The 26,149-nt window shown below is 36.7% G+C and overlaps 1 protein-coding gene across 2 annotated transcripts in view; it reads right to left on the bottom strand.

Moving 5' to 3' along the window:
* GRID2 (glutamate ionotropic receptor delta type subunit 2) overlaps positions 1-26,149 on the bottom strand; it is a 757,188-nt gene that overhangs the window by 191,036 nt on the left and 540,003 nt on the right. The gene's annotated exons all lie outside the window — the stretch shown is intronic.

The following is a 26,149-nucleotide window of genomic DNA, read 5'->3' as shown; positions in this document are numbered from 1 at the left end:
GAAAGCAAAGCTCACGTTGACATTCCATCTCTAACATTAAATCCCAATGTACAAGGAAAATGTTTACATGTAATTCTTGGATTCAGGCTGCCTCTTATTTAATCAATGTAAAACTTTGCGAAATCTCTAGCAGAAAATACTCTAAGTACTGTAAAAGGACAGATTTTACATTTATATTACCAATAAACATAAGACAAGTTTACACAATTGTAGTTCCATCTCACAATGAAGTGTTTTCATGCAAAACTATTTAAGGAAAATATATACAATTCTTCATCTACAGTCAGACAAATAAAAGTGCTTTTACAGTAAACAGGCAACATAAGATATTTAACAGCAACCCAAAAACAAGCTATAAAACCACCACTTTCAACTTTAATGCAGAAAGAAACACTGTGATTTCATGATTAGCTATAAATGCCATGCAGTGCAGAAAGCTTCCTTCACAAAAAAAGATGACTCAAAATGAAACACAAAGTAATTCAGACCACAGCTAAGATGGGGAAAGATAGCATAAGAGGAAAATGAGAGAAGAATCAGATATACAGTAAAAAAAAAAAAGCCATTTGGAATAGGAAATGTAGATAGCAATTTGATCTCAAGACATAACAATAATTTGCTTGCACAACTTCAGGATGCCTTAGGACAAAGAAGAAATCACAGCAAATGCTGCAAAAGGCAGGGCAGGCTGCTCTGCTCCACCACGCCAGAAGCTGAGAGGAATCATCAAAAATGCTGCAAAAAGATGGGGCCACTCCACTGCTTCACACTTCATAATAACTTGAAGATCCAGCAGGCAACCTCGGCTGCAGCATTAGAAAGCTAAGATGGCTATGTTTTTCCCATGTCGATGTGCAATACCCTTCTTTTGCCAAGGAGAATTTTATGTAATCCTGTTCTAGAGTAGCCTATTCTAGTTTTTTTCAGCTTATATATTATCTCTTATTGGATGTCAGTTCAAGACTTATGGACAGAGTTGTAGTTGCACCTACTGCATTCTTGCCTCCCTTCCTCAGACTCCTAACTAGTCACTGCTACACTGCTGACAGCAATCCTTCTTTTTTGGGGGTAGTAGCAGTGAAGCGTAAATCTGGTGGAACTCAAGAGTATTTGCTGTCTAGCTAGTGCCCTCTCTCACCTCACCTCACCCTTACTACAGCTTTGTTGTACACAAACTATACAAATCAGCATAGTACATAACTATCTTCTGAATATTTTACTAGTAAAACCAATATTGCACAGTGATTATTCTTTTCACACAGTTTGCAAGTAATTATCAGTGCTCAGAATTAAATCCTGCTATTATTACTGGTAGGACAATGATTGCTGACCACAAATGTGTGTTTGTGCACGTAGGTGAAGGCATTGGTGTGGAGCCATGAGGGACAATAAGTGAAGATAAAAGCATATAGTAAGAAATTAAGCCCTGTGGAACACAAAATTTTGCAACCTATCAGATAAAATTACAGAGGGATGAAAATATTTGAAAAAGCAAAGCAAGTACGGCTGATAACTAAATTCCATCTTGCAGCAATACCAAGTTTTTAAGGTTGTGGTTTAAGCATTTAACTTCAGTCATTCATAAATATGGTCCTAAAAGCCTGAAGACAAGTATTACAATTAGTACTTATGTGAGTAGTTTCACTGATTTCCACCACTAGAATAAAGGAAGATAAACGAATGAATGAGGATATGTAAAAGGAATTACAGTGTTACACACCTACTTTTTATCATACTTTTGCATTTCTGATGTGCTATACTACAACTGAGATTTAAAATTAAGAATTAGGGGCACAAAAAAATAATCAATCTCTCAAAATACTTTTAACAGAAGTTTTCATGAACACACATGTCCATGCACTTACACATACAGATATATTAGTACACATTTGATGAACATGAGAAAGTCAAAGACCTGAGCTCACAAACATGGTCACAGATTTAGAGTATGTACGTTTCCAAATACTCAAATTTCCATAATCTAGGCCTGATTTTTATAGAAGTTCCATGAAGAGGCAATATCAACTGAAATCAATGCCTCATTAGCTCAATCCTTATAGGTAAAACAGTTAAATCATTTTACATCCAGAGGACAAAACACAGCTTTTTGACCTGTAAAAAAAACCCCTGAAAATCTCTAGTGGTGTCCAGAGACTTGTAGTTCTAATTTTATCTAGAATAAGCACGGAACAAGCAAGACACAGCGCATAGGTCAAGTGGACTTGGGAATATGGTATCCACAGAGACAAATTTCTCCTACCTTTCTTCTACCCATGTCAAATAGGCGGAACTCACATCCAGGAAAGAGGGAAAAGGAAGATGCCAGGTTGTCAGTAACCAGAAGAAAAAGAAAGAGATAGAAAGATTATTCCCTGCCTAAGTATTGAGGGAGGTAAAGAAGAAACAATTGAAGAAGAAAGTGGAAGGGACCTTGCAAGGCCACCTAACTTCACCAGTTTTTATAAGGCAAAGGTAGTCATAACTATGCAAACTTCAAAGACAGATCCTTGGCTGATATGAATGTATCAAGGTATCATATTCCCATGCAATGTTTGCTAAGCAAACTGCAGTTCACCATAAGAGTACAACATGATGCACTTTATTTTAAAGCTCTGTATGACCTTACTGAATGAACAGGTTTGCTTCTGGCTGTTAAAGGTAGACACATCGACTTTAAATACAAGTCAAGGGAGTTCAGAACCTTCTGTGACTGGATGCACTAAGCAGTAAGAAAAATATTTTTTTTTTTTCTTTCTACCTGGCTTTTTTTTCCAGTGACTTTTCACACTAAGCGTTAAATCTGGAACTACTGTATTCTTTTCCTCCTATGAATTAATCTGTTAGAAAAATCATGACCAAAACCATATTGGGCATAGTTCCTTCTTATACAGCATGATATTCAAGTCAGTTGAATGGAAATGTCTCCATGAATCAGGCTTGCTTATTAAAATATTTCATTCAATTAACAGGAACACGTTACTTGATTTGTTATAGTCCCATGGCACATCAGTAGCCCACAAGTGCTATGTTACAACATTTAACAAAAGATAGACTATTTAATAAAGTATTTGTGAATAAATCAGCACCTATTTCTCTGCAGAAACTAAGCATGAGCAAAGTATTCGGCTGATGACTTTTTTCCTTCTGGTACAGGATGAAACTGCAAAATACATTTTAAAATCTTTAACTACGTTGCAAGTTGCAGTTTGTCATTGGCATTATTAGTCTGACATTTATCCTTTTGTTCAAATAGCTCTGCCTAATAAAATGTCCATATCTTTTTTTAACTACATAGCTTTCCTATACACTTGAGGTTTTAAATGCATTTTAAATATTAACAAAGCTTTCATTAAAATGCAGAAACAGGGGTGGGGGAGCTACTAGAAAAGGCTTTACTCTGTCTCCTTTAGTTTTATGTGGAAGTATTAATCAAAACCTTCATTAATATTGTATGAATTCAGAGCCCTCGCACAATTGGAATGAACATTACTTCTTATTTACATTACTTTTACTTTAGGGTACTCCATTTAACAAAAATTTTAGGAGTCAGGATATTTATGCATGTATAGAAAGTGCTATATTGCAGAACTCATGTTCCAGGCAAACTTCTGGACTGACAAAATGGAAAATTTGAAATTCAGTAGGAATCTCAAGCAGTATTTCCAAAAATATGTGTTTGATATGACAATTCCAGCTCTGGGAGAGATTGATTATTGAGCACTCAAGATTTATGGTTAAGGTTTCCTTCTTTCCTTCCAAGACTTTGGGTGAAAAAATGTGCACTGTTCACAGACAGAAACATCCACAGTCTCCAGAAAACTGGGAGAGATTAAACAGAATTATCAACTGTGCTGCTAAATCCAGAATTATGGGGGGAAACAACACGTCTGTTATAAAGTCACAAATAGCAGAAGCTGTCATTGCATGTAAGGGGAAGTCCTTTCTTAGATAAACAGTGTTAAAGGACAAAAATGATAAGAAGAAAGGAACAGTTTCATATTAGCAGGATATAACTAATATCCTGGTATTGGTACTAATCTCCTGGGATCTGTGCAGTTTGACATATTCATACATGATCTAGAAAAGCTGATGAACAGCAGAGTGACAAAGTTTGTGTATTGTGCTTAATAATTCAAGGAGTAAACATGAAAACAGATGACAAAGAATTCAGATAAATCTCATAGTACTGAGTGACTGTGATACAACAGCAGATGACATTCAGTGTTGATAAACGTAAAGTGAAGTACAGCAGAAGGAACTATTTTAACTATAAAAGGACAAAGGAGGGAGAGGGATGTGTGTGTGTCAGATTTGCATGAATATCAAAACGTTAGAAGGCTTCAAAAAGCATAAGTAAAAATCCATTAATCCAGGTTCATTAAACACAAAGGCACTATCTTAGTCTAAGAAGTCTTTAAAACTTGCACTGCTGGAAGGTGTGATGGTTTATGGAAGGACTGCAATATTTTTCTATTCTTCCTTAAGCTTTCTCCATCAGTCTTCAACATATTGGACCATCCCAACCCCTTCTTATATTATCTGAAATAGATTTGTTGCAGCCAAAATCAGAACCCTCTCATTTATTATTAAATACTACCATTATCTTTTTTTTTATAATTATTTTACACTGCAAAACACTGAAACAACATGTGCAAATACTCACACTCTCCCCTTCTCCCATTAATGCAGCTCCACTCATTCCTCTACAGTACTGCCTCCTCATACAGTACTGTACTGTACCATACAACACTTGCATACCCAGACAGAAACTTAAGAAATTAAGAAAACAGTTTTGGTTTTTGTTTTTTGTTTTTTTTTCACAGCATTGGTTCTACTGGATTAGTCCTGCTCTACATATGAAGAAAAAGACAGAAATTACTAGTTTAGAAAAAAAATAACCTGCAAAAGCAACAGGCTGTGGGAATTCTGCTATTGAACTTCACTGAGATATAAATTTCACTTGTGGATTCAAACAGGTAGTTAAGAAAGTCACTAAAAGGCTTTTTGCAATCAAAGGAGAGGACTTAGGATCTGGCTTTTAATTGGGGGGAAAAAAGATTACACAATGGACAATTTCTACAAGATAAGAAGAATGCAGCAAAACTTACACTTTTTTTTTTTTTTTCCAATAAGACCTATTCATATCTTCTGGCTATAACATTTTTAATTCCAAATAGCAACACAAAAATGGATAGATATGAAACCCTGAACTAATCTGTGAGCTCCAGTCAATATTATGACTGTTCCAAGTGAGCCAAATGATATAAGTAAGCATATTAAATTTATATTCATGGTTCACTTTAATGGTGTAGACTTATCATTATTCAGTATGTGAATTTTATAAACGTGCAGTTATTTGCCTCTACTAGAAACTCAGCTGAGCATTTTCATTATATGTATTACACCCAATGAAGTTAAAGGATTTTAAAAAATTTATTTGTCATCATATAGGGATACAGAGCTTTTCATTTTCAGCATTTATATTTGCTTTTATCAATTCTCTAAATACATAAAAGACAAAGCCAATCTGTATTTACACTGGATGATGTAAAGCAGTTGCTTATCTCATGCTCTGAGATTAAAAAAAAAATAGAAAAATATTGCCTGTGTTAGACCTTCTCCAGGACTTTTACTAAGAATCAAGTTTACTTAGTTTGTGTTTGAACGCACTCATGTAGCACATGGATATTTGTCAGTTCAGAATGAGTTTATATTTGCCTACAGGAGTACGCTGTAAACATAAAGATAAAATCTCCATCCCAGAAAGCAAAAAGGAAACTAACTTGAGTGGTTCCTCTCGAAAAACCAAGCTATTATGTAAGGGTGATGATTAAGCAAAAACTTAGACCCTAATAAAATCTTTCAGATTTATATAGTTTGCCTTATTTTACAAAAGATAAATGAAACTCTCCTACCCAAAATCGGCACCATATTCTCTGATACTTGAAATATGTTAAATCCACTTTGTAAATTCTGGATTATAGCTGTCTGTCTTCTAATGCAGATGTCCAGAGTGGTAAATTTGCAAGCAGCAACTTTAAATTTTAGGGTACGACTATATCCAAGTACTATGCATGTTGAAAAAGAAGCTGAAATTGTCTTATAAAACATGTTTGTGTAAAATTTGCAGAATCTGTCATTTGAGATTGTTTTTCTAATCTTCAAACCAGAGGTTACTCTAATTCAAGATATACCAAATTGCTGATGTTTGGGGCGAGGGGATATATTTCAAGAAGGGACAAGAGAGAAAAGCACCTTGAATTTATTCTAATAAAACTATTCACATTCTGTACATGCAAAATCAGGGTTTGAGGGGGTCACTTGTTTGAAGAAGCTACAAAACTTTGGGAAGCAGTGTCATGCTCCACTTCAAGCTCCTTCCTTCGCTTTGTTATGCCCATCTATTTAAGAGTTAACTATTTGGGAACCCATTTCCTGGTGCCGTTCTAATTACACATCAGAGCCTCCATGGTAATTTAAAAAGCTTTTTTGCATTTAGCGACAGCCTAGCAGGCAGAGAAATGAAGGAAAAAAGAAATGTGAAACTTTAGGACTTAGGAAACTTTAGGATTTAGGATGAAACTTTAGGACTTAGGAAAGTTGTATTACACTAAAATAGAGGTAATTTCTTTCTCCAGTCAGAATAAAAATACATTAAAGTATATTCACATGGTAAATAAACATCAAGCATTATAAACACTAAGGCAAAGGAATATGAAGAGATAATCTTATCTATTTGCTTGTATGTATATATAAAAATGGTTGCAGATATCAGTGAAGAAGCCATGATACACATGGGTCTGGTGCACCAAAGTTCATACTGTGAATTCTGAGAAGCATGAAGTCCACGCTACATAAGGAATTTCCAAGCTCCCTTTTTTTTTTTTTTTTTTTTTTGAATCAAATGACAAAAAGGAAATGTATCCGTTCCAGGCTGGAGTACTACCTTAATTGATGTGATGCTGAGGATGTCACTTACACCATTTGATACCTCCTTGCCTCTGATACTGCTATGTAGATACTAACCCCATACTGTAGACTTACACATTTTCCAGTTCTCTCTCTCCATACACCAGATGTCTTGCCCTGTCTTTACATCCCATGAAAGTCATAGTTGTACAGCTGGCCTTCTTTGCCAGTTATCCAAGGTTTTAATATATGTAACAACAGACTTAGCAGGTAACAGCTAATTATCAGGAAAGATAGCTCAGGCAATCAGCTCAGTTCCTTAAAAAGAATAATAATAAGAAAAAAGACAATTTCTATTGAGGTGTTAAGCTGCATAAAAATTGTAGCACAAATAGAAGGACAAGAATAGGATTGATTAGAAGCTATGATATGTTCACAGATCATGCTGGGAATCTCTGGTAAGCACAATGCATCTTTAATGCAAATCAATATAGACAGTCTGACGATGGCCCTTGAGAAGGGAAGTGCAATCAAGATGCCGCTCCAAAAGACAGAGCCAGTCCAGCGGTGAGTTCTCTCTTCCCAGCATCAACAGGATTTTAAGAATTTGTCTGATAATTATGGCATTTCAAATGATTTTTGCTGTTAAGTAGGCTGTGAAATTCAGGAAGATATTCTGGGTTTTGCCTTACAATGGCACAATTACTCATTGACAGAGCACAGTAGCACCATTGTGGTGAGCTGCTAGCAAACATCAGCCTCACAAGCTGCAGATGATGTATAATTTGAACAGAAGTTGTAAAGTTTTCCCATATTGTCTTGGGAGCTTCAAAAACCCACTCTCAAAATCACAAAGTTTTACAGTAGCTTTTTTAAAGAGAAAAGTTACGGAATGAAGGCGCATATGTACCTCCAAACCTCCCAATCTTATTTTCAGATGCTTAGCTGTAATCTTGTAGGCCCTGTTCACCAAAGAACAGTAGGTGGGTAGTAATTTTTACAACATTTACTCATTTATTTCAACATGGTGTTTAGTTATACTTTTTTCTATGAAAAAACCTTCAACAGTTTCACTAAGCCTCTCCAAAACATATGGTCCTAACCCTACTGTTTTTAGTAGCAAAATGGAGTGGGCTAAGCAGTGATATTCAGCAAAGGAAAAAATGCTTACACTGAAAAGTCAGTAAACTTCTAAAATGTAGTTTACATTCCACATTAATTCAGGACCTTGAATTAAATGTAGATTTTAAAAATAGGTTGAACTAATTTCCCCTCTACCCTGTTCTCTGCAAAAGCATACGTAATTGAACTTGCAGGTTTTTGAAATTAAAATTGGAAGAAAAAAAAAAAGCATACTGCTCCCCTAACAACCACATTTCTGTCTGAAGGCATTGATTTCTTAAAGGTGTTTCACTGACATTTTAAATGCCACAAACTATATATAGGCACACTGTTGGCAGCAGGTTCTGTTCCTGCAGCCCAAATGCAGGAGAAGATGAGAGGGCTTGCACCAGCCCTTGCGAGAGATGGTCATGGTGATTAACTGACCCTGTCCTTTTGTCCCCCTGCTTGAATAGTGTGGTGGGGGACGGGAGTCAGGAGGGTCACCTCTGAGATCACTTCAAACAGGTTCAACGCAACTGGTTTGAATGAATTGCTTATGCCCAGGCCCCTAGATCACGAAGAGCTACGTGAAGAGCAGCAAAATCTCAAAAGAAGATGAAATGAGCAGAAAGCTTTCCAGGACTTCACTGGGCATGCCCTCTGCACATCTTCACTGGAGGAAACATGCAGGGGGAGAGCAAAGTTAATTATTACCTCAAGGGTAAAACTCAATGCAATCTTTAAGACTAGGGGCTACCGTTTCCTTTTGGTTTTTCCAAGATACTACATCAGCTTTCATCTGGTGTGGCATCTGAAGATGTCAGATGATAGTAAGTTAGACACAAATTCACAGGAAATAGCTTTGCTACCATAAAGCACATTTGCTTTTAAGCAGGTACATTTTTTCATGGTAAATAAACCTCAGACAAGTAACCAAAAAAATCACAAATTCCTATATAGTGCTTAAAATTCACATGGGTAAATCACTCTTGGAACTTAATTGACCATACAGTTCAGAAGATTTTGTTAAATGTATTAAATACCTGTAAAGTTGCAAAAATGCCTTAAATGTTATTACTTCTGCACCTAAACTTAGGAACTTAAATCTTTAATTGGCCATATAAATCTAAGTGCTTTCATCTTCTGAGATGTTTAGGACTCTCAGCTCCCATTAGCTTCGTAAATTTCAATATCTAACCCCTACTAAGCAAAAAACAACTCTCCATGCTTCTAGTCTTTTCATCAAGTATACTTTTAGCGTGGGATGATATTTCCCTCTCCAAGGAACAATTATGTAAATAAAATTAACATATATGTACTTATTTACATTACACACACTTAAAAACACAGCAAAAATTGCTGTTACACAGTGTACTATTTCATCTTACAATCTTACAGTTTAATGATTAACATATACATTTTTTTCTTTTTTTAATTACTGATGTGTTAATTTTATAAATATCCTACCACAAGAAAGTATAGGAACTTCGGCTATGTGGGCTTTTTTATTTAGTGTATATTCCACCACACCATTTCTAAAGTACCTTAAAGGGTCATAAATGAAAATTGACACCTAAAGGGAGTCTAACATATCTAAGGGTTTTCAAGCAGCTTTTTTGAATTTTCTGGAGATAATTTAGCCTTGTTGGAGGAAAAAAAATGAAATTAAGCATTCCAGCAAAATGTATATATATATGTATGTATTTGTGTGTGTGTGTGTGAAGAAGAAGTCTATTTAGCCTACAGGAAGATAAAACCAGCTTACAGTGAAGAAGATCTATCACAAAGAATAACTAAAGCCAATAGAAAAATAAATCCAATATGCCACAGATAGAGCATGCAGTCTAAAAAATCTACTAATGCTCAAACATCAGGGACAAAATTTGAAGAGTAAACATTAAGGACTACCACATGGCAGAAAAATCTGAAACAAGATAGAAATGACCCTAATAAGTGATATCTAATCATGATCGAAGACCATAGCATGACATAAGAGCATAAAATAATGTCCTGCTCATAAATCTGTTGTCAGGACTCACGGTAGCTCTAATCAACTGCTCCATCAAAGCCTAAAACCAAAAATAAATGGCAAGTAACCCTCTTCTAATTCCCCATCCAAGTCACTTGGCTCATTACACACTTACATTAGAGTGATAGAAGTCTGGTGGGTGAGTCATTTGGCAGATCAAGAAGAAAATACAATTTGATAGCTTCCTTGAGTCAGTCTATCTATCATCATGTTAGGGAGGGGCAAAAAGAAAGAAAAAAACCTGATGACAAAAATATTAAGAGTGAAGAAGGTAAGGACAAAAGTGCTGGAGGTTAAGAAGAAAAGAGAAACCAAGAAGTAATATGGCTCCCTGTAAAGCTATTAATCTCAGAAGTTAAACTCCAGGCACAATTTCTTACGACTGTCTCAGACACAATGTATTCATTATTGCTATAAAGAATACTGTGATGGCAAAGATCTGCATTCACCATCAACACTTGGGAAGAGAGGAAATGGGGTAACTTTGCATTCAAAGAGGGGCCAAAGGAAAGAATAGGAATAAAACCAAAGAGAGACCAGTAATATGTGCTATGGTCCACAAGCAACCCATGAGTCTTTTGCAGACGTGCAGCAAGCAATCCCTCCCAGCAACTTAGGCACTCTCTGAAATAGAGATTTCCAAAAGATGTATGATCACCAGGATGGAAAAGCCTTAGGACTTTAGAAATAGATAGAAAGACCTGGAGTCAGAAGTCCATCTCAACTTTGGGGCATTCAGGATTTCTGAACATCCTGTATTTGAGGCTGGGCAATCTATTTTCACACAGAGAACTCTGTGGCCTAGGGCTTTACAGGAAAACTGTAGGCCACCAGCTTTTGCGTGCATGCACCTATATGTACGTATGTATAGGCACATACATTTTAATGAGCTTTTGTGTGAACTTAAAATGAAACTGAACTCAGCCGAAAAATTTTCTCAGCTATCCCAGGTCTTTGTAGTGCTCTGTGCTTTAAGAGAGGGGTGCAATTTAAAGATATTATAACTATTTCTACATAAATAAGATATTCAAATAATAAATTGAGTCTTAAAATTACAAGGCACTGCATTAAGAATTCTTTTCATTAGCTGAATTATGGGGAGAAGTCTGAGGGCAGTGGCAAAAAGCTAAAAATAAATGTTTCTTCCTGATTAGCTTTCCAACTTACTAGGAAGTCAGTAGTAAAAGCTGGACAATGATCTTCTAACTATCTGTAAAGGGGAGCAGAAGAGATATCTATATCCAGCTTTTGGCATTTCACACTAACTGTGTGTACTTGGAACCCTTGGACAGCAAAAACAAAGCAAAAGAAACAACACAGAAAGCCAGCATAGGAAGCAGTCATGTTCATTCCCTTCCCACACTTCTCCCAAAACACTGTTTCTTCCTCAAAACTCTTCTGTTCCCACACTGACAGGGGCACAGGAAAATGAACATCCTAGCTGTTGTATCACACAGAGATATCAAAAACTAAAAATAAAGAGGAAAAGAGATGTCTTGCCATTCAACATTATTGAAGGGCCTCTCCCTACTGCCCACCTTGATCTCCTACATGTTTGCCCCATAGTCATGTCTCTAATTTGCACCAGTTCTCAGCCTAAAACTCACCTTGAAGTGGTGATTGTCCAGACTAGTCAAATCCCATACACAGGCTATGTGGAGAAATGCACCAGCCAGACAGGTTTTTATTTCCAAGTTAAAACACTGGCCTTTCTACTAATACAGAAATAGTCAGTAGAGAATACAGCTAGTCATGAATCTGCCTCCTTCAAAAATGCAGTAGGGGATGGGACATATCCCACAAGACTGACTTGAAATAACAGCTACACAAGAAAGAGGGCAGGGAACTGTGTGGCAGCCCTGAGGCACTTCGCAACACTGTGTACCGAGATTGCTGCATCAAATATATTGCATTTTTAAACATGTCATGATTCCTCTTTTTCTGCTGTGTTGAAAGAGATATGATTGTTTCCACCTTCAGTAAAGACACGAGCAAAAAAATTAATAACCATCTCTCAACCTGGTTCTTGAATTGTTTTTGCTCCTTCTAATTTCCTGCCAAAGCGTGTAGTCAGTTTGCAAGGTGACATTTGCAGAAGCTCCTTACAGATTGATTGGCTGAACTGCTGGGGAGCTGAGAGAATTCATATAAAGGATGACCTTCATTCATTATAAAGTCAGACCTGCTGATATTGCCACATGCCAGAAAAGCCCACCCCCTCTCCACTCCAGGCTCAGAGAGAGCCGCTGCTGGATGCAGGTCACAAGCAGGACAGCAAACAATAGATTGGATGATCTGCAAAGTTCCTGATAACCCTCTGGTGAAAAGTCAGGTCATGGTGCTGCCTACTGAATGCTAGACAGGAAAGGATCTCTTTCCATCACATCTGCCTCCCTTTCAGACTTTTCCTTGGAAGCTGCTGCATTCTTGGTGCAGCACAAACTTTCTACCATTGACATGTCTACTCCTCCGTCCTTTCAAACCAAGCAGCTCAGAACAGGGGCACTTGTCAAATTTGCATTTGGTACAGAACAAGTCATTGCTCTGTATAAAAACATCTAACACGGTTTAAATAATTTTGCTATGCTACCAACAACGGCAAATTGTGTTCTCAATATTCCTCAGTAGAAAGCAGCATGTCTGTGCTCTGGCAACAGAACAGACTCTGAACTGCTTACATGGCTCTGGACATGTACCAAATTTCTGTTTTCTTTTACATTTTTGGCTTGAAAAAACACATTGGCAAAAGACAAGACATGTGTTGGTTTATTTTTGCCCATTCACTGCTTTGTAAATATTGCCATAACATAGACCTCCTGAAATATATGGCTAAACATAACTTTCATCAAAAATTATCCCTTTGGGAGTCACAAACTATATATACAAAATCCGTGGCATTTCTGATTTATAGTCCCTCCTGCAGTACAACTTCACAGCCTTTCTGAACCAATAATGTTATCACTGAAGAATTTGCTTGATTACTTTGAAGTAAAACACAGAATTGACTGAAGTTTAACTACAGTTTTGATTTAATCAGATTTAATCATGGCACAGAAATCAAAGCTCATGCTTTTGTGATGTGTTTCACAAAACCTTTCATAATAGCATGTGGTTAGGAAATCAGTCATGGTTTAAGGCCCCACATATTGACTTCTCAGTTCACCCAAATATCAGCCAAGAAGCATCAGCTCAGGGGTAACTCAGGGAGCTTGCAAAACTTGATTTTCTTTTCACAGAGATTTGGAGGAGGAAAGATATTTATAGGCTTTGAAACTAAACCGTGAAATTAGCTAGTTAATATCTCCAGATACCTTCTGCAGTTTTGAACTGTCTTCTAGGGCAGCACCTCCCTCTACATGTTTCAGTGGGAAATTACTAGTTAACATATGCACTTGAATTAACTGTCTAAAACCGATAGGTTTTAATAAAATAGTGACTAGCTCATTATTCCAGCAAGCAAATAAAATGTCTTTAACTTTTTCACTGCTCACAAGACACACAGACTTTAAAGTGTTTTTAAAATATTTCTATACAATTATGGAAAAGGATACATTGTCACGATGTTTGTATGATGTTGAATACACAAATAAATTTTCCTATACGGATATGTCCACACATCATAGATCAAACCAGTGAGCTCACTCACAAACTTCAAGCTGAAATAAACCATCACAGCTTCATGGATACTTACTCATCCACAATATGTAACTTGCTATGATTTCCTATCAAATAACACCTGCACCAAAGGAAAAATCCTTTTTGCTTTTGGGTTAAGGTTTGTGAAAAAGAGACCAGTTTTAACTCTCACCAAGAGAGGGCAGTGAAATATCTCAGATTATTAGAAGATCCCACACAAGAGCCATATACCTTTATAGCAAGCATGATAGCAAATAATCTCTGCAGACATTTAATTTTAAATTCTGTGGAGCATTCAACCGATGCTGTATTATTTTTAACTAACATCCTCCCACCCTTGAGTAAATGTACTGTTGTGTTTGGTACTGCAAAAAATAGAAAGAGACTATGGATGAAACTATGAGTCCTTATGAAATAAGATTTTACTTTTTTTTCCTATTTCAAATAGGTTTTTCAAAGCCGAATATTAAGAAACAACCGCCTTCTACAGCCAGGTTCATAGCAGTATGTAAGTTTTATTTTCAGTTTTAGCTGACTTCTCCAGAATGTGGGGACTTTACCACTTGGCTCTATCCCATACTTTCTCATCTTTCAAAACCCAAAATGACAAGTTAGAGGGCTGCTTTTGTTCCCAACTCTTAATGATCTTGTTACAGGTAAGTAGCTGTGCTATGCTGTTCAGGATGATTGATTTTTTTGGAAGAAGTTGGTATATCCATTTTTTTAGACTCCAGTATTTTTAGATTGAGAAGTTTAAATTGTCCTACTCCAAAATCTCTCATTAAAATATCTGTCAGAAATCTGCTATTTGTGGCCTCCAAAGGACTGCAACACCTTCAAGTCAGTGGCCTCCTGCAATTCTGAGCTACTGCTATACCCACAGTTCAAAAAATACAGCTGGCAAAAAGCCAGCACCTTTCTATTTTTTTCACATCCAAGTGAAGATTACTGTATTTCCAAGCTAAGATAATAACCAACAACTGAACATGCAACCTTTCAAAGGATAGATGTAATCCACCGGAAAATATTTTGTCTTCTACAGAAAGATTTTGGGGTTTGTGTTCAACAGGATTTAAGAGAGATCACACTGATGATAGAAACTGGCCAGATTGGCACATGATTACATATTATTATATTTGCACTTGCCAAAGCACCTTTCAAAAGATATGGTAAAAGTGTTAAAAAAAAAAGAAAAAAGAGAGAGGGAGAGAGAAATACACTTCCACTTCATTTTATCAATGGTTTCTGAAGGTTTAGAGCAGTTTCAAGTCCTTTTTTTTTAAAATGGATTTAACTAGACCAGACACTTATATATGGGCTTTTCCTCCTTCTAAGGCAAATGAACTGAATAAGAAAATACAAAAGAAAATAATGATGAACACAAACATTTCTTTAACAAGGTATCATAACATTCTCTGTTTTCTTTAGTGATGTTTTCATTTTCCCTTGCATAAATGATTTGCCTCAGTATTGTACAGTGGCATAGCAAACTAGAAAGCAGTTTCTAATGACTAATGGACTGATGGACAATTTAGATGTTATAAAGCTGTTGGAAAAGAGTCTAATAAAACTTAGAAGGAATATACAACTGGAACCAAAAAGAATTCAGAGGAATTGATCTGTAATAAATGTGGAGTATGATGTTACATACTGAACACATTAAAAAAATGAGGATGTGGTACACTATCAGAAGAAGAAGATCATAATTTCTTATTAAAGTTTCCTATCATGTTTGTCCTCATCCCCCCCAAATTGTAAAAGCAGCATGAATATCTTTGCCATGAAATCAGTTTGATGTGAAATTCACTGCCTTTTGGACTGAACAGAAATGCTTCAGTATGTAGGGATGCTAAAAACATTTGTATTCAGTGCATCTATCCCTGTTTAATGGAATCTGTTGGTGGCCTACAGTCACAAAGTGACATAAAGATTGTATTCTCATGTGGGAAGATATCCATCACTTAGTTGGTCTTGTCATGTTTGCTTTCCTGCAGACAGAAAAAGTGGCAAAGCTAAACACAAGGAGGATGTAAGGTCTTCAGCAGTAAAGTTAGTAGTGAGAGAGGACAATAACTTCCACACTGCTGTTTAGTGTACAAAAACCCCAAGGCCAAACAGAAAAATCAATTTAACTACCCAGAATCAAGTGTATCAAGAGACTCATTATAACTTTACTGTAGACCAAACTAGCTGTGAAATATTCCAGTCTTTCAAACATATTTGAAAAGGTAATTTCTGAACAAATAGGTCACAAAATATTGGGGAATCCCATTTACCTTAGTCTACACTGACCAAAAGGCTGTACTTCAAAAATCTTCCTGCTAGCAACCAGACACATTGACTACCCAAGTACTGTAGATTGGGCTTTGTTTTCCAGGTTGTAGCCCCACTGTGGAATAAACTTTGTGGAATTATGTTCAAAGATGCCCATCACTAGCTAAAATCCACTGTGTGAACAGAACTGCTCCGACAGTGAACTGGACCCCCTCTCTAATTCAAAGCTTGGACTACCCCTCCTCTAACCTTTTCTGACTGGGTTTTTCCAGTGTGCAAATGAATCTTTCATGCATTTCATGCCATTGCCTACATCCCTGCAGCAAGGCACAGAAATCCTCAGATGTTATTATTTGCTAATGCGACATTACTTGTGATGCACTTTGCAAGACAAAGCAGGCTCACACAGTCTCCAATGTCAGAAGCAGAACTTGTAATTTGAAGAAAAAAACCAAATGAAGCAGCAAGAAACATACACCTAGCAGCAGGCCTGGATGGCTGGTCCAGGGATTGCAAGGCAAGCTGGTTGCTGCAGAGCAAAGATGAATAGGAAGATGTATCCATTCCTATATATATTAAGAGTTATCTACAAGGAAAAAGAGATTATAAAACTGTTTAACCGCTGCTGCATGAGTAGGACTGACACTCTCTTTAAAAAGTTAATATTTTAACAAAATTGCATTAATTGACACTGTTCCAGGGAGTGATGTGTGGTTTAATCATGGATATATGCTACTGAACTAGATCCTAAAATATTTATTTTTTTACTTTGTATGTTTACGTCAAATGTGTGCCTCAAGTAATATAACATAGAGCTTAAAATAAACTAACGAGATCTGACATGCACATTCAATGGGAAAATCACACATTTTATCTGTAGTTAATAAATTTAGAGAGCTAAGAGTACCTGAGTACTAATTCAGAATATGAATAAATTTAGAGTACTGAAATATTCTAGAGCCAAACTGATGCAAAACACCAGTATCGAGGCTTTAAAATATAATCTATTATTTTTAAAAGCAATCAAGTTATAATGCAAAATCAGTAGAGGTGTATACAAACTACACATTGCATCAAAATATTAATGTAAAATTTATGGCTCATTATTAAGACACCCCATTAGAATGCATACTTTAAATCAGATTTTTATGAGGTATAAGTTATTATAAAAGTGCGTTTAAAAAAACCCGAAACCAAAATGAAGCAAATCCAGCATTTCAGACTAATAGATTTATGACTAGATAAGGCGCAGAAGCAGCATGGATCAGGAAAATGCAGCAAAGATGAGACTAGATCTAGGCTTCAAGGGACACCATGAAGCAGCAAAGACAAGATGGAAGAAATACAAAGAGGCAAAGCAGCAGGTAAGTGAACTGGAAGCACACAAAACTGCCAAAGATAATACGCAATAATACACAATAAAAGGTAGCATGGTTAGCACAGAAGAGCAGGGTGTGGCAGTAATAGAGAAGAGATAACTCCAGTAATATCTGCAATAACACTGGAATCACTGGAGAATCAGCAAATGGCCCAGCCATAGCAAAACAATCCTTATTTCTTGCTCTAGCCATGGCTTGGCTCCTAATCTCTCCTTTTCTTTCTTTATCCATCTCTCTTAGATAGAAATGTCAGATAAGTCCATGAAAAAATAAGGGGCTTTATTTCCAGTGGTTTAAGGGAGACACCATTTCCTGTACCATAAACTTTTACTCTCAATATGTTTCTGCTGACTGCAAATATGTTAAAGTTATTAGTTATAGCTACTAAGTTATTAGTTTAAATCCAAATGTTATCAACTTCAATTAACATTTTTTTAAAATCAAACATACCAGTTCCAGTATGTTATGCAACATTTTTCTGAACCAATTCTGAACCATATATGAAAATGCTTTTCATATATGACTAAAATTAATTTGAACTCAAATTTCAACAGAAGCCCTTCTGCAATTTATCCCATTCTATCCTTTCCTGTTTACACAAGAAAAATATTCTATCTACTGCTATACTTGAGAAAGAAATGGCCATAATAATTTTCACAGGTATTGAGAAATGGAGAGTAGTAGTATTGGATGTAATGATGAGACTATTTTCTAACAGACATCTCCCACAGGTGCCAGACACACCTTGCCAAATTCCTTAAACCAGTATTTTCCCCCATTTGCTGCTAGCCTAAAGAGTTTCAAAGTCTTTGTGTGTGCTCACAATTTCATGAAAAGCTTTATTTTTCAGAAAAATAGGTTCTATCAAATTAAATTTATTCTGTTTACTGAGATGAAAATGTAAAGTGTTTGAGACCTAATACATATCACTTTTTCTATTACTTCTGCTGTGCATTTCAAAGCAGGAATATGCCATGACAAGAGTATTTATTATTAATTTTTATTGTAACTTACCCTTTGATTAAGGCATTATATCATAACTTTAAAACAGGCAAAAATCTGAGCACTGTAATTTTAAGGCTGAATCATAAAAATCTTTCAACACTGTGAGAGAACTATAAATATTATGAAGTCATCGAAAACTTCATCATCCTTGTCTTTATTACTTGCAAAGAACACAAAAGGTGCAAGGAGGTGGCCCTTACCAATTACACAGAAGTAACTTTTTATCTCTGGAAATCACTTTTAGGATTCTTTTAATTACAGGATACATCTATAACCACTTTATGAGAAACATCTCTCAGCATTGCCATAAATGCAATATTGAGACAAAATGAGATATCACTTCTACTTCTGAAGTTCTTTTGGCAGATAAGAAAATGTAATTGAAAACTTTTACTTTACAAATGATGATTTATGCATAGTAAACTCTGTCATATTTTGAAATACATGAGCTGAGTAATTTAGCTGGAAACTACAGTACATTATAAACAATGATACAGCATCCAAGTTGAAATCACAGGGATGCTTCTCTTTGTCTTCTCAAACATTTCTATTAGTTTCTTATCTGTCTTAAAAACACCACAACAAACAAAGATTTACTGTACTTTCAGCTGTGTTGTGCTAACAACAGTGGAAAGCAATTTCCACAGTTCAATGTATCATTTTTCCTCTTTAACTAACCACTGTACCCACATGCCTTTTCTGGTCCAACCCAACCATGAGACTCCCCACCTACTCAAGCTGTTCTCCCTGGTCAGCACCACTCTCCTCTCGTCAGCAGACATCTGAACCTTGACTCTGCTAACGTAACTCTTTCTGACACTTGCCTAGAGATGACTGCATCCTTCTGAAGAATTTGGGAGCCTTTACCAGCTTCATGGATGTTTTCACATTCTTGCCCACTGTAAATCTACTCCCACAGCTGTGGGGGCTGAGGGTGGTAGATATTACATATATATAGGAATACAGATATATAGAGGGTGTTCTCAGTGGAAATCCACAGGCCCTGCGTTTTCATTGAATTCAGTTACCAGTTTCCCAATCAGCTTATGAGTTGCCTAGCTCCTCTAGATCCCGCATACTGTACAGGGAGGACTAAAGGGATTAAATGTTTGGGTTCTCCTTGCTTTAGTAGAAAGTGACACTGAATACTCTGTGGCCACAGAGGCAAAGGTCATTTGGTTTATCAGGGCCACTTACCCACTGCAGGAAAATACTGCGTACTACTGTCAACAAAATCTCATTCAGCATCATGGTCAATTAAATACAGTCTTCCCCCCCCCCCCCCCCCCCCAGACAACTAAACAAAAAACAAATCAACTTCCTTTCATCTCTGCTATACCCAAATATCCAGCATCTAATAAGAGACATTTTCATATTTTCCTGCTAACAGGCTAGGTTGGAACAGAGATCTTACTGTAAAAGACGACAGTTCTGTCTACTTTAAAACTTGTACCTGCAAAGTTTTCATCAATATGAGGTTCCAGACCTTTCAGATGTACCATAGGGGTTCATCCAACATTCAGCAGCCTACAAGACAATACAGCCTTCAAGGAGAAGTCCCTCACAAAATGCACAAATTAGAAACAATTTATTGAAAGGTTGGACCAGATGATCTTTGAAATCCAACCTGGGCTGTTCTACTATTCTATGATTCATTATTGTGGGGAGTCATAGTTGGCAAGACATAGCAGGCCATCTAATTATGTCAGTCTTGGCTTGTGGTTCTTGAAGATAAAAGCAGTTTATCAAATATTGTGAAATCTGTGTAGATCTACTTCCACATATTATGGACTAAGATCTGTGTTATAACCTTTTGACGTATCAGCCTTCCCAAGGCTGTGCACTGAGCTCTCAATTCTGGGAACTGAATATTACCCTTCCATCACCCTCAAAAGCTAAACCTAAATGACTCATTTCCTACTACCATCTCTTCATGTCTCCTGTTAAAAGAAGCAGCTCAATTTTTTTAACATCCCTCTCTGCTGTCTACATGGTTTTCCAATTACTATTCATTTTTGACTAGGATACCCAATTTACAGCCAAATTTGGATGGAAATATTTAACTTACTGAATATATAGCTATTATCTCCCTCTTCACATGATAAATTAGCTACAACAGTCCCTTCTTTTGGATTGATGGAGGGTTAAATACACTTATAACTTCTTCTTACTACTGGAAAATATATGTTTGTTCCAGTTACAAGTATTTGTGAAATGAAGCAATTTTCATGAGATGATAGCTTTGCTTGAAAACAAACCAACTCTAAAGAGCAAAAGGCAATAATTGAAAACTTTTGAAAACTTTAATTCTGAAAGGTACCTATAATTCATTAAGAATCCCCACCTTAAAACAAGTAATTCCAAGTTGAGCTATTTTATCCTATTAATTTCAAGGACGATGAACCGCATTCTTGAAGCAGCACCCACTGAGTGCTCCCTTAAAGGTGAAGAGAAGTCCCTAATGGGATTTCCAAAATCACATAGATGCATTACTGCCTGAGTGGTCAATGAAGCATTAAGTCCATTCTTAAATCATACACCGTTTCTCCTGACATTATTCAAAATGTCAGTTTTGAGGCACTTCAAAGTTCCTAAGCACTTCAGATCTCTGAAGTGAGTTACAAAGCTAATTTGTTCAGCTGAATTCAAACACTTCAGCTCAAAAGCTAAAGCTAAGTGACTAATGAGGAAGCTAATGAGGATAAATATTCACCACAACTTGCCAGCCAGTTCTGCAGATCCATGTTCACTGGGAGGCTTTCACAGCTACTCAAGCAGAAGAAAAAGCCACATAACCATAGTAAAGGTATTTCAGAAGTGGCCCAACCAATCATACTGAAAATTAATTGCAAATATTGATTTTTTTTAAAAAAGAGAAGTGATATAATCCCTTGACCTGGTTGACCTGCAGCCAACCGCAAGCAGTTCAGGAAGAAGAAAGGAACCCAAAAATGAAGGAAAAATATCTAATGCATACAAATCAAGTTTCACATGCTACATTAACCTGACCAACATTCAAATCCAAATTCTCTTTCCCACTCTAGTTATTAAAAAACCCACCATGCTATTTCTGCTATTCAAAATGTTTCAGGACAAAAAAATCTCTGTTGTGAAAAAGAAATGAACGTTGTTCTGTATCATTCTTTGCTCTTATGCCCATTTTGAAGGACAGAATAATCACACAGGAGCCTCTGCGGTTAAGCACTTGCCTAGCAGCATCAACAGAAAACAGGAGTTACTGATACAACTCCTAGGGTTTTTTTTTATTATTTTTTGACTGATCTTTCTCAAGTTTCCATTGTCATAACAAGATATTAAAGGAAATTAAAAACACAACTTTGAAAGTGGAAAATATTTCTCCTGTTCTTTGCTGTCAAGACAACTGCATTTTCGACAGTAGACGGGTAAAATGTAACCTCTTATCCCGATGAACAAAAATGAATAAAACCCATGAAACTATGTAATTTAAAGCGCATAAAAAAGATTTGTCTCTTTCTAATGAAAGCAATCAGTCAAAATAGGCAGTTCCCAATCCACTGAAAGCAGTTTTCAGTAAGAACATTCATATCAGTTTTGACAAGAATGGAAATTCTGAGAAAAAGAGAGATGGACTCATCCCTGCCAAAATTGCCAAGAGAAATACTACAGAGCACCAAGGTCCCAAGGGGAATTTCTGCTTGACATCAATGCTTCTTCTCAGGGTCCCATTGCATGCTTCTCTCCTGCCACCCTGCATTTTCCTTTTTTCCCCACTATTCCCAATGCAGGAACAAACCCTCTTCACTCCAGAGTGCTGCACTTACTCAGAGGCTTGAAAGATTTTTTGGGGAGTTCAGATTTCAATCCTCTAGCCATATAAGTGTCACTGCTAAGAGCCATCCAACTTGCATGCTGAAAACCTGATAAACCTGTATCTTACTTATTTGAGTTGAATTTTAACCCAGGCACTTAGCGCTATTATTCTAGACTGGGAAATCTGGACACCCTCTTGTCTTACAGCCTAAAATCACCCTTCTGTTTTACAACAGGTTGTGCTAAGTTCAAATGCCTGAGCACACTAGAGCTCAGCAGACATGTCTGAATATGCTGCTTCTAAGAAGAAATAGGTGGGATAGTATGTCTCTGTTGCACTATGTCTTGGCTTAGTGGGCATGAGTATGGAGTTTGAGTTCTGGGTGATTTTGCTCATAATCCCGATCCTGGCTCTCATGTGTCTTCCTGGTGGATGTCCTGCTCCACAGGTGAATAATTCACAGGGAACAGGTTGCTCATAACACTGCCTGTAGTAGCAGCTCTGCTCTGCATTTATTAATGATCACTAGGAGGAGGACTTGAACCTTGGTCTTCCATATTCCTGTGGCAGCATCTACCAAGCCACTGAATCCATCTCTGGTTTCTTTACTTTGCACTTGTTATGAACACTGAAATACTCACTCATCCAGACAAACAGCCTGGGGTCAGGGCAAGCACCTGAACAGTCCAGCACCAAGATTTACATTTACTCCCACCCCCCATCTGATTCAGAGTCCAAAACCTGACAAATTCTCCAGATGATACACTAATTACTTTGAGCCAGTCTGACTCTCTGTAGTCTCAGGTTTTAAAAGAAAATGTTTTATTCAAAAGCAAAGAAAGGGGATTTTTTTAAACTTTTAAATTTTTTAAAATTCAGGAATACAATTATGGATAGAGGTATTTTTTCCATTTCCCATTAGACTCGAATATGCATTTAGTCTGACCTTTAAGCTAAACAGAAGTTCACTTTCAAGTAAATCACAGTTCTCTACTAACAATAGTTTCACTGTGATAACATGCAAATTCCCAATACTTTCCAGCCCAATTAAATTTCACTGAACTTTCACAAAAGATTTGCAGAAGCTAGCAGAAAGTAAAGAATTAGTTACTGTATCTTCATATATCGCAAAGCACTAAAAAAGAAAGGAAATGCTACTTTTCAAGAGGTTTACAACAGATTTAAGTACTGTGCTGAACTAGAACAGCAGGTCCCAGATCACGAACGTATTTAATTACCTCTTTACCTTTAGTACTAAGTAGCTTATTTCATTTCTAGTGGGCTGCTTTTGTATTTAAAGTTGCTTTAGAGAGAGTATCATGTTAGTACTGTGCCAGGTCCATCTTTTCTATCAACACTAGAGGCAAAGCAGTCAGACACAGCAACATTTATTTTCAACTCACTAGAAAATGTCTCTGTAAATTGCAAATATATCTTTCAGCTACATCATAAATTGCATGTCAGCCTTTAGAAACAGCTGAAACAGATCACAGCTTAAAGTACCAGGTGCTGATATATATACATTTTTAAAATCACATTGCAGAGCTCTACCTTTGATCATGATCACAAAGGGAACAGGTGAACCCATCATTTACCTCAAGTAGCTAACCAAGAAGTAAATACTTTGTCCGCTCTTGGTTATTAAACAGTGTTAGTTAATAAGTGTCAGCAGAACTGCATAACTTCTCTTTTTATCTAATGAAGCAAAAGGGAGTAAGAGATAAAAGATACACAAAAGAAGTGTTAACTTTGTAAGAAGAGATAACAGCTTCCCCAAGATCAAAAATATACACTTGGAATATATGTTGCTTCATGATGCAAACGTAAGAAAAAATTATATATCGGATAACAAAGCAATGCCACTACAGTAACCAACAACCGTTCTCAGATGAAGTGGAAGTAGCAATTATTTTCACCAGAATGTAAACAAAAAATGAAATACAATTTTCCCATCTCTGAACAAATAACACAACTACAGAATGTTCTACATAACCCTTAATAACCTGTGAAATAAAAACCTGCATGTATTGACTCCACAGGGAAGGTCCTAACATTCGCACTGGCAGAAAGAGAGGAACGAGGAACAACACAGCTGTTGGACATTATGGCCAAAGGCCTTCAATCACATTCATATGAAATGCACTACAGATATCCCTTGGATTAAAAAAAGCTAACATTTCCTCCTCAAGGTCATAAAATTAAAATAATTTAGGACAGAGTCATACAATCCTACCAGGCAAATGTGGAGGGCTCGAAGCATCCTGGGTTACCCAGGTGCCCCACTCAAGTTATCTGTTTTCCTGCATGCCCACAGCTCTATCCTTGCTCTGAGGCATGTCTAGGAGTCCTGAATGCAAATAAAGTCTTGACATGGACATCCCGGTGCATGTCATCTCATTCTCCCACAGGGAGGAAACAACAGAAACCATCTTCAGAAGAGAACAGAAACACACAGGAGGTGGGTGTACGCTAACAAGGATATGGATACAGAGCAAAATGCACCATGATCTCCAAATGTCCACACGTGGTAAGAAAACCAGTGTGAGAACAGGAAGAAAGTCCTCTGAACTTCAAAAGCTGTAGAACAGAGCCTTTGAGGATGAGCCCATTCTGAATTACAAGGAGCACAAGGAAAAAACATGAAAATCACTATTTCTGCAGTGCTGTTTTCTACACCACTAAGATATAAGACAGTACTCCTCTGAGCTATCAACTCCCTTTTGTTCATTTGTTTGTTGGATGGTTATTCACAGGAATGGCAGCTTTTATTTCAACAGTATAGATAAAAGTATTGCACTGAAATTTAAATGTCAAAGAATACATACTCAAATGTCAAATACCAACAGACAAATGCCAACAGAGAAATGTCAGAAATACACCCGTGTCTCCCACTGAATACAACTATATCTGCACAAACGCAAGCCATAGCATGTTGTGTAAAAGCAAGTTTTTCTGCAGTTCCTTTGGGATGGTAACAACACTGGTGTCAATAAAATCAGTATCTGGCAACAATCTGATTGTATTAGTCCAAGTACCTGACTCTGGCAATACATATAGCCTAAGCAATCCACAGTCTGCAAGGTGATGGATAGCATTTACAGACATAAGGGTACAAAATTTGTATTTCAGGCAAATCCCACTCCTCAATTCGCTAAGTCATCTCTAGATGAAGGACCCCAACACAATGAACTTCCACATGAATGCTCCCACTGCTTTCCAGGTATGACAGTAGCCCATGAAAGCTGAAGGAGAGGACTTGCAAACAGTTTCTAGTTTCTGCTAGATACATGGCTTACTTTGACCAATCAAAACAAACATAAACATGAATTCTCAGTGTTTGCTAAACTGTTTGCCTCTTCGAGCACTAGGAATATTAACCTATGAACTTTTCAGAAGTAACCAAATGACTCTGGAACCCAAACAGAACTGACTTCAAGCAGAATTTGGACTCTTGAGGAATTCGAGTGCATTTTAAAATTTCACTTGCTTTAATTAAAACCAATTGATTGTTCCTCGGAATAAACAAAAGAAATTCTTTACACACTTGACTTGGTGTCAACTTCTGGTCCCAACGACTTCAATGGGCCTTTTGTCATTATTTCACCCTTCATTATCTCCTATAAAAGTACTTAGAAACACGTTAAGTAGGGAAGATGCATTTGTTTAGAAATTTCAGTCAGTCTGCTAATTGCAGCTGCTTCCACTAGAGCTGAGAAATAAAAATGGTGACGTAGTTCTGTAGTCAGACCACTAAATACATGAAAACCTGAAGTGCACTTTAATTAGTGTAGCTAACAAGAATATATCTGACTCCTGTAATTATTGTGATTTGCTTCCAACATTAGTGGCTCATACACTCTAAAGTAAAACTGAATCAAGGATAAAATATGTGAACTTTTGTGAAAAGAGTAAAACCAACATATGGCATTTTCCCCTTAAAAAATTTCTTTGATGTAAATGTTTTAGGATCCCCAGCTTGTTTTTTAACTTTGTGACATTGATTATAAATACCATATTTAT

Source organism: Strix aluco, chromosome 4 (genome assembly GCF_031877795.1).
Source record: "Strix aluco isolate bStrAlu1 chromosome 4, bStrAlu1.hap1, whole genome shotgun sequence".
NCBI classification, from domain to species: Eukaryota; Metazoa; Chordata; class Aves; order Strigiformes; family Strigidae; genus Strix; species Strix aluco.
Note: the sequence above shows the minus strand (reverse complement) of the source record. Positions and strands in the feature narration are given on the sequence as shown.